Below are 8,496 nucleotides of genomic sequence, written 5' to 3'. Positions count from 1 at the left end.
ATAGATAGATAGATAGATAGATCAATCGTATAATATGTCCTGGTAGCTGGAATGTTTTCGTTGGCGTTTGCGGATGGGCTTACAGGATAGAATTACAGATATGACCTAAAAAAATAGAGAAATCTTAACATAATCTTAATAAAATTGCAATTTTAATAATGTTAAGAAAACCTTGTTAGTAATGTTCGAGAGTGTTTTATTCAAGCGTCACGATTACCATGTAGCATCAGTGGTAATTTGTACTTCTTATATGTGCAGCGTGCAGAATGACGGACGGTGTCGGGTATGGCCGCTCGTTTGTATGAACTGCAGCGATGTCGTAAACAGCCGTACAGAGCATTACCCATCGAGCGTAAATAACAACGGGGAATAGACGCTAAAGAATGCTTTTTATTCTGTAATGGACGTATTCGTTCTTACCTGATACACGATTTGCTCAGCCTCGATTGAGTTTCATTCCTGGAGAAAGCTTCCATAGTTTAAGCGCGGCATTTTATTAATGGAACTTGCCCAAGATACTATTGAGTTTTTCATTTCATCATATTTCCATTATTCCTTCTGTGTTTTTTTGTGTTTGTTTAATGTAAAATGAAGGAATTCATTTGCATGTGCCAGTTATATCCAGAAATGTTTTATCTAGGTTTTAGCAGACCTACTACAGACTACGTATCGACGATGATCGGCATATTAGCGTGATTTTTATGACGACTATCACACATACCATAGACACATGTTCATCATACTGAAATCTGCATATACAGATATATATATATATATATATATACTTCTACAGCTGATGTAGTCATCGTATTTGGCGACGCCTTACCGCCGCTAATCAACTACGCCAGACGACTACTGTGACGAGGTCGTCAATACTTTCGATCAAGCGAATATATCTGTATGTGTCGTACAAAGGTAGTTCGTATAATGTGGGCCTTATTGCGCGCTCCTACTCGCGTTTCGTGTGGTAGCTACAACTTTCACTTTTGCATCTATTATATAGCGTGTCGAACGTAAAATAGATTACCAACGTAGACGTCCATGCGGCGTATTTACGCTTGCAGATTTTGCCGGTAGGGACACTCGGTACTGCCAATACGTCGTTGTCTGTGCTGTTAGCATCGTGGCGATCGATGGTGGTAACTATGTTTTGGAGATTTCTCCACCGAAATCTCGTTTCCAATCACAAACAAGTAACGATATTTCGTCATAGCGGCGACCCTGGCGGTTTTGTCCGAAGCAGCATCCGCTATTCCCAAAGATACGTAGAGATGCTAGCGCCAGTGAGTCTGCTACTTGTCCGCCAGCGGTCCGTTTGATTGTCTTGTGTGCCAGTCCAGCGACTTAATGTCTAGTTGTCGTGACAGCTATGCACGAGTAAACCCTTCTTTTTTTGCTTACAAGTGAGTTTGTATCGTTATAATTTGTCGTTCAATTACCCGCGCGTGAAAAAAGCGCCTAAGCTGTATTGGGACATTAACTTTGTTCACTTCCTCGGTCCTTCATGGCGACAGCGGCTCTAAAAGCAGGTTTTTATTAGCTGGAGAATAAGACGACGCATCGATTTGCAAGCAGATCCGCACAGGTTGTCTGTTATGGTGTGCACGTCCTGGCCAACTTTGATAACGTCGCTTCTTCGTTCGCCTGCCCAGCCGTTCGTGTCATCAACAACCACAAAAAAATAGTCACAGGAACGATGACAGATTGGTGATACATGTTGTTTAAATAGAATTACGTATGCGTAAGTATATTTGAAAGTCGCCATAGAAAGGTAAGAGATAAGCGATGTTCATACGACGACCAAAAAGTCGCCATGCTGTGTGTTAAATTAGCGACAATATCTATAGGCTTTTGTGGACTTGACACAAACAATAGCAAATCAACTGATCGGACATACCCGCAATACTGCTTTCACTGTTATAACTTACCGTTGAAAAGTAATTAACCAGTCATTTTTGCTCATCATGTTAAGAAGGACAGACACGCTTGTTCTTTCGAATATGGTCGGATCGGATCCGACCGGACCGAACACCAATCACCAAAATATCGAAATCTGCTAATTATCTATACGTTAATTATTTGCCCTCGCTTGCTCCTGAGAAAATTAAATGACAAAGATTGTTTCACCGCAGCCACGCGCATAGTAGTTGTAGTGCATTCATCAATTTGGCCTTCGTTGCTTTTTCTCCATGCTCCCCCATAGCTGTTACGTCCCCCATTTTCCATTTTGCCAGCCATTTTGCGTTCGTCGTTCTCATCGGAAAGCTGACAGACCCTGTAATCTTCACTACGTGTCCATCAGCTCGTCGACTGCATGTTACCGTCACTCTTCAAGCATCGTCGCTTCTTTTCAGCCGTCTTCATCGCTCGCTATTACCACCTCAGCATCCACGTATGCTGTCACTGCGATGAGGGGTTTCGAGATTGTCTAACCACAAGGGAAATTTTAGACGAGATGAAACGAGAAGACAATGACAAACGAAACATTTATCTCAGTGAGGAGTAGAAGAAGCATGCATCGGAGAAAACTAAGTCGAGAAACACTAAGTGAAGATTCGAAGATCTGAAGATCTTTTCCAAGCGACGTATTATGGCTGCTAAGGCTACGCTTTATACCGGCCGGCTGATCGTTGTTGTACCTGCCTAGCTTCTGCGTGGTTCACCACTGTCGATAATTCCTTCCGTTTGTGTTTGTCTGTCCGCGTCGTCCGTCTATTCAGTAGTTCACCACGGCGCCCGGTATGCTTGTGGTTTTTGCCTTGTCGCCCTTGTCAGCGTTGGCAACGGCGCCGGTACTGTGAAAAAAGATAGAGAAAAGGGAAACAGAGCTTCTACGCTTTCCATGTTATGCAGCTCGACAGTGGCATTCATCGACGACTATAGCTTAAATTGCCTGTTAACTGGTGCATGGTCGAGAGCGGCATGGTGCCACTGACCAATTGATCCGTAGATCGATGCCTACCAATACTATGAGCAGAATTAGCACAAAAGCGTCGTTGCCACTGCTGTCGGCAACAGTTCACCTCACCCAGCCATTCATCCCTTGACACCTCTGCTGTTGCCGCCGCCGTCGTCGTCGTCGTCCACGTTGCCTCTTATCACTATCAATGGCAACGTTGGCCATCGGCTCACTTGTTCACAAGAATGCTACCCATGCATGTCTGTCTCTGAGTTTGCTGTTGGTTCCTCAATCCGCCATTATGGAACCAATATACTTGATACGCCTCGCACATGCACCGACCTGTCTGGTGCCAATAGCGGGCTGCTCCACAACGCCACCGTCTACAGCGGCATCGGCGGTAGGCGCTAGTGACGCTGCTCGTGGCCGCTGCATGGCTTACCGCGCAAGTAAACAGATGTCAACTAAAGTAGCGCAGCAAACGGCAGTCAGAGTTGGTGGAAGTTTATCGAAACAAAGAGAAGGTACAGACAGAAGCTGAACAGCAGACAATCGATTCGACGTTCCTGTTGGCCGCAAAATCGTAACGACGCGCGCGAGAGGCCGATAGGGATCGACCAATCAAGCTGGTAGCAAAAGAGACACCTAAACATACGCACGCTAATATCTTGTATTGCTTGCGTACTGGCCCTGTATATTGATTGACAACTTTGTACGGCCCGACCGAACAAACATTTTATGATAGCAAGAAAAGTTTTTGCATTTTGCCGTGGATAACTCTGACACAAAGTCGATATCAACACAACCGGACGTAAGTAGGTAGCCGAGCTATCGAAAGCCATCAGATCGTAGATGGCTCCGAGACAGACGGCGATATAATCGCTTTGCTAAGGATTCGGTCTCCTGTGGATCGAGGCTGAATGAGGCGTGTGAACAGTTAACGGAAACGTGTGTGTTTTTAGCGAAAAATAACGAGCGTGCTGTCAAGTTTGAAAATTGCAAAAACTTGCTGAGATTTGTAAATTATTCAGAGATGAGCCATTATTCTAGTTGGATATGGCAAGTATGAGTGCCAAAAACGTCGTCGCTACCACATTTGTCTTTTCTAGTGCCAGTATCGTGTTTGCTAATCGTCTGAAGAGCGCAACGAGCCCGCATAATGAAAAAGAAAAATTTGACAGTGTATTCATCTATGCGATTGAACAGCCATGATACACAGTCCAGCAAGGTTAAAATCTGCAAATCATACAGAAGCGCCACAGTCAGCGTGAGGTTAAATCACAATACGTTTAGCATTGATAACCCTTTTTCCTAATGAAACGATGTATCAATTGATTGTAAAATACTGAAAGCGAACGTGTGTCTCCAGAAAGTCTCGATATGTAACCCACCTCAAGCCGAGTACATCAATCCTGGCTGTCACCATTTTTAGGCTTCGAAAGTTAAATCGACTCCGGCTGTAAAAGCGTTTACAGTAAGTATCTCATCCGCAGTTCATTAGCTCTACTGAAAATCGCCCTCTACGAAACTTATTTCTTATGCATCAGGGTCACGAAACAGCGAAATGGTGCGTGAAAGCATGTGGTCCTATATATATTAGATATGGGCCCTTAGGTCCGTGATTATAAGGTTTCAGACGAACAATTAGGGATTCAGGTATCTAGAGCGGAAAAGCTTGAGCTTATATTATAGAATTATACATTTTAATTATATCTAATTATAATTTCTGCTGCTGCCCCCGCCTTTGAACCGAATAGTTTAAACCATTGTAACGAAGACGCATTTGGAGCTGTTTTACCTGTAGGACGTGTTTAACACACCCACCAAATGCGCTCATTATTAAGCCAATGCGGGATTGCTTTTTATACATTAACAGCACTTTAGACATGCCAGAACCATTCTACACCCGGAAAATGTCTTGTCAGGATATCAATGTTTATATATAGCTATACCTAATATGCGGCATATGTGTGTTGCATTGTATAACAAATTAATTAAATTAACACTTGGTCAATATCGAGCGCCAGTAAACTGTACCATCCAATTGACGATATGTGTCCTGACAAGCAAAGGTTGTCATCGTATGCTGAAGACCGTTGATTACGCCAGTGACACGTCATATTAGTAAGTGCGATACCGCGTTGCGTCTGTGAAGATTCGCGGTTTGTATGTTTGTCCATGATGAGTGAATTGTACAAGGCAAGCTCGGGGATTGCCGCTGATTCTGCTAGGCAGATGTCCAAGAAAACGGTAGGTCTTCTTAGCTTACTAGATCCTCTCTTTCCGTCCGTCTGTCTGTCTGTCTTTCTGTAGGTAGGAGATTGGAGCAAAAAAAGGTTCGCTGCCGAACAGATAGAACGGGGCTGAAGCTGGACAACTGAGGGACAATGAAGTAAGTTCTTCAAAAGGATGGAGGACTTTGACTGCTTCCGGTGCTACTTTTGCCCATTGGCCTGTCCGGTATTGCGAAGTCTGTGAAGTCCTTCTATGCTTTACATGGCATTTGCCGATGGCAAAAAATGGGCCGGATTCGACAACTCCAGGGACTATTGTTGAAGCCGGTAGAAATATTCTTATGTTCTACACGAAATATGCGCCTCGTATGCGTTGCCAAAGCATGCTCACCTACAGACCTATTGGCTCAATGCAGTGTCTGCACCAACGTCGCCAGTGTACCGTATTTGCTTGTTTTGCCAAATTAATTCGTAGGCTACGCCTGCCGAATCGGATATTTCTTCGGAAAAACATAGCACCACTAATGCCACCCACGCATTTGAGCTTGGCAAAACTGCCGTTAACATTCTCTGGAAGATCGAGGTCTTCTACTTGGCCGTCACTTGGGCGGATCACTGCTGCACTTATGCACTATATACTACTAAAAACTTTGTATTAGTAACGATCGTTTGATATGGTGTTAAGATATGTAAAGGTACAGGCCATTGCCTGACGAACGTCCAGGCCATTAACCTGCTCAGTTTTGTAGCGCACGCTGTTTCGGCCTTTCCAACCGCATCGACTGACTATCATGACTATTCAATTATGTGCTTAACACGACTACTTCGCCGATACACAAACGCAGTAATAGTTGGCGTTTTCTTTATCTTGATTATGAGATATGACATAGAAAGTCGATATTTAGTTACTAGCTGCCACCGTTACAAAAGCGGTGCTTGTTTTCGTTAAATTTGTATAGTTAGTTGAATTTGAAAGCTCACGTGACATTATGCGGAACGTGGGAAAAATTGTGTTTGATTATACAGGTTTTGAACAGACGGCGGTACAATATCACGCTGCTTGCCTCAGCACCATGGCAGTAATACAAATTCTGGTGACACTATATCACAATACAATGATAAGCTATATTAGATTTTGAACGAATATCTGTTTAATAAAAAAACAGCGCATAGTGTATATATATATATATATATATATATATATATATATAGGTCGTGCGCTAGCGTATACATAGATACACAAGCATCGTCACCATACAGAACCACAAAGCGACCTAAGTACGTCTCCGCCAGATATGAATCCCAACTGTAATCAACAGTTTCCGCCCAGCTAAAGCTAACTATCCTAACAAGCTGCACAAACATTTCCCTTCAACAAAATTATGAAACCAGGATTGCGCCACCTTCTCCTAAGACTTGCAACGACAAATTTAGTAGCAGCAGAAATGTTAGTATCGGCCGCTGCTCATGATCAGACAGTTTTTCTAGTTCATAACTTCCTCTTCCATCTGATTCACAGTTTCCTATAGGTGTTCCACGGTGGACTCACAGCTTTTCAGGATTCTTTGTCATTTGCGACTAGGCACACGTATATATATATATATGCCCCTACGTACAATTGGCATCGTGAGGCATCTGGTTAGCGGCGGTGGTAGTGGATTATCTTGGCAGTTGTAACCGTAAATCGTAACAGTGAGGTGATCCAACGTGGAATGAAGGCGTGTGTGTAAATGACTCCGTATATTAGTGCTATGTTTTTTGTCATTGCTTTCCGCCTCTAGTGCCTTAGAAGAACGATGACTAAGAGGCATAGTTAGCTAGTGCAGTAACCTGTTAATCGCCACAACTCTAGAACGAAAGAAAACACATGGCGTTTTTCATGGTATCATTTATTCGATGTTTTCTCGCATTTTTCACTGCTACTACTTGGTGCCACTGGAATCAATGTTAGTGTTTCTGCCCAATCGGATTTCTTAAATCTATTGATCCTTTACGACTATCTCGGAACAACCTTTGGGCCATTTATTTTTCAAACGTATCGCATAAAATAAACACTGCTATTATATTCGTGTTTTGGTACCCTGTTCGCTTACGCTGGCAGTTCAGTCATTCTTTGTGCAATAATGCAATATTTATAGGTGCAAATAATGTCCAATAGGTATGTCGCTAGGTTTCCCTGTACAAACAAATCGAAGACGCCGCGGTGACATTGGTTCAACGAGACCAATGCAGTTGTCTGTGAGTCAATGTTGACCTGCGCAGACAGACGCCTCAGCCATACCCTACTATCTTACAGCGTAGCAGCTGCTATTGCTATCATAATTAATTGCTCTTCTGAATATTGTCGCCGTTGTCATCACTGTGATTCTAGCATACCTGATCTTCGTCGGTCTGCAAAATCGGTCCTCTCTAACAGCTAATACGAGGTACAACCGCCAATAGACATCAACAGGCAACGAACGTCATCGACGTTCCAGAAGAACGAAAACGATGACGAAAGAAAAAGAAAGATAGCACAGAGAAATCACCGACCCAGAACGTGGTGGTCGTCTGAGTCGTGCTGGCGATAACTTACTGGCCTGTCTCGGTTGGATCAGTCCTTTGCCAAGATGCAGCTCCTTTAGCCGCTTTTACGTCAGCTCTATCTTGTCTGAATGAGCGCAAAACACGTTTCGACATTCGGAGCTTGGTTTCATCTCGTCGGACGCTTTGCGACTAGCTAGATGCATTGGCTAGCATAACGAGACACCAATGGAGAATGGTTTAAAGAAAGAACAGTAGAGAATAAAGAGAAGGAAAAATATTAATTTACAAAAATTATCTGAGATAATGAACAATATAGTAGCAGATCGTACAAAAAGAAAGCGAATTAGAAAGCAAGTAATAGGGACTTGTTTGCAATACCAGTAATTAACTAGAACATCGTCAATAATTCTATAGCATGTTATTGCGGTAATGACTTTTCTTCGAAGCAGTATAGCTTAGCCTGCACATACCTATATATATATATACGCAGTAACCTGGCAATAATTGTACATAGAACTGTAATACACAGAAATTATGAAGCATATGTGTAACGTTTACTCACACAGAACACTGCCATCGATCAGTCGCTTTGGTAGCCTATTTCAGTTGATCCATAATCCAGTGCAAGACATCTGACAAGCCACAGTCAAAATATTTACATTCCGGCATTAGTCTACTCTGTTTTGCAGAATTCCAGTAATTCATCTACACTGATTTATCACAGTAGGATTTAGAGTGACACCTCTTTAGGCACGACACCAGACAGGTCAACAGCCAGCTGTTCGTTCCGTCTTCGCGAACATATACAGCACTCGGCATGATGCGCTTGACCGCTGT

At 43.0% G+C, this 8,496-nt stretch overlaps 1 protein-coding gene and 1 long non-coding RNA gene across 2 annotated transcripts in view; both read left to right on the top strand.

Annotated features, from left to right (window-relative positions):
* Nucleotides 1-8,496, top strand: part of LOC111270232 (uncharacterized) — a 42,953-nt gene that overhangs the window by 17,769 nt on the left and 16,688 nt on the right. The window lies entirely within an intron of this gene.
* Nucleotides 4,239-8,054, top strand: LOC111270234 (uncharacterized). Its single transcript, XR_002686211.2, has 3 exons — nt 4,239-4,373; nt 5,213-5,291; nt 7,505-8,054. It is a non-coding gene; the product is annotated as an uncharacterized LOC111270234 (long non-coding RNA).

The sequence above is a fragment of the Varroa jacobsoni genome, unplaced genomic scaffold, assembly GCF_002532875.2.
Source record: "Varroa jacobsoni isolate VJ856 unplaced genomic scaffold, vjacob_1.0 scaffold_1457, whole genome shotgun sequence".
Classification (NCBI taxonomy): domain Eukaryota; kingdom Metazoa; phylum Arthropoda; class Arachnida; order Mesostigmata; family Varroidae; genus Varroa; species Varroa jacobsoni.
Note: the sequence above shows the minus strand (reverse complement) of the source record. Positions and strands in the feature narration are given on the sequence as shown.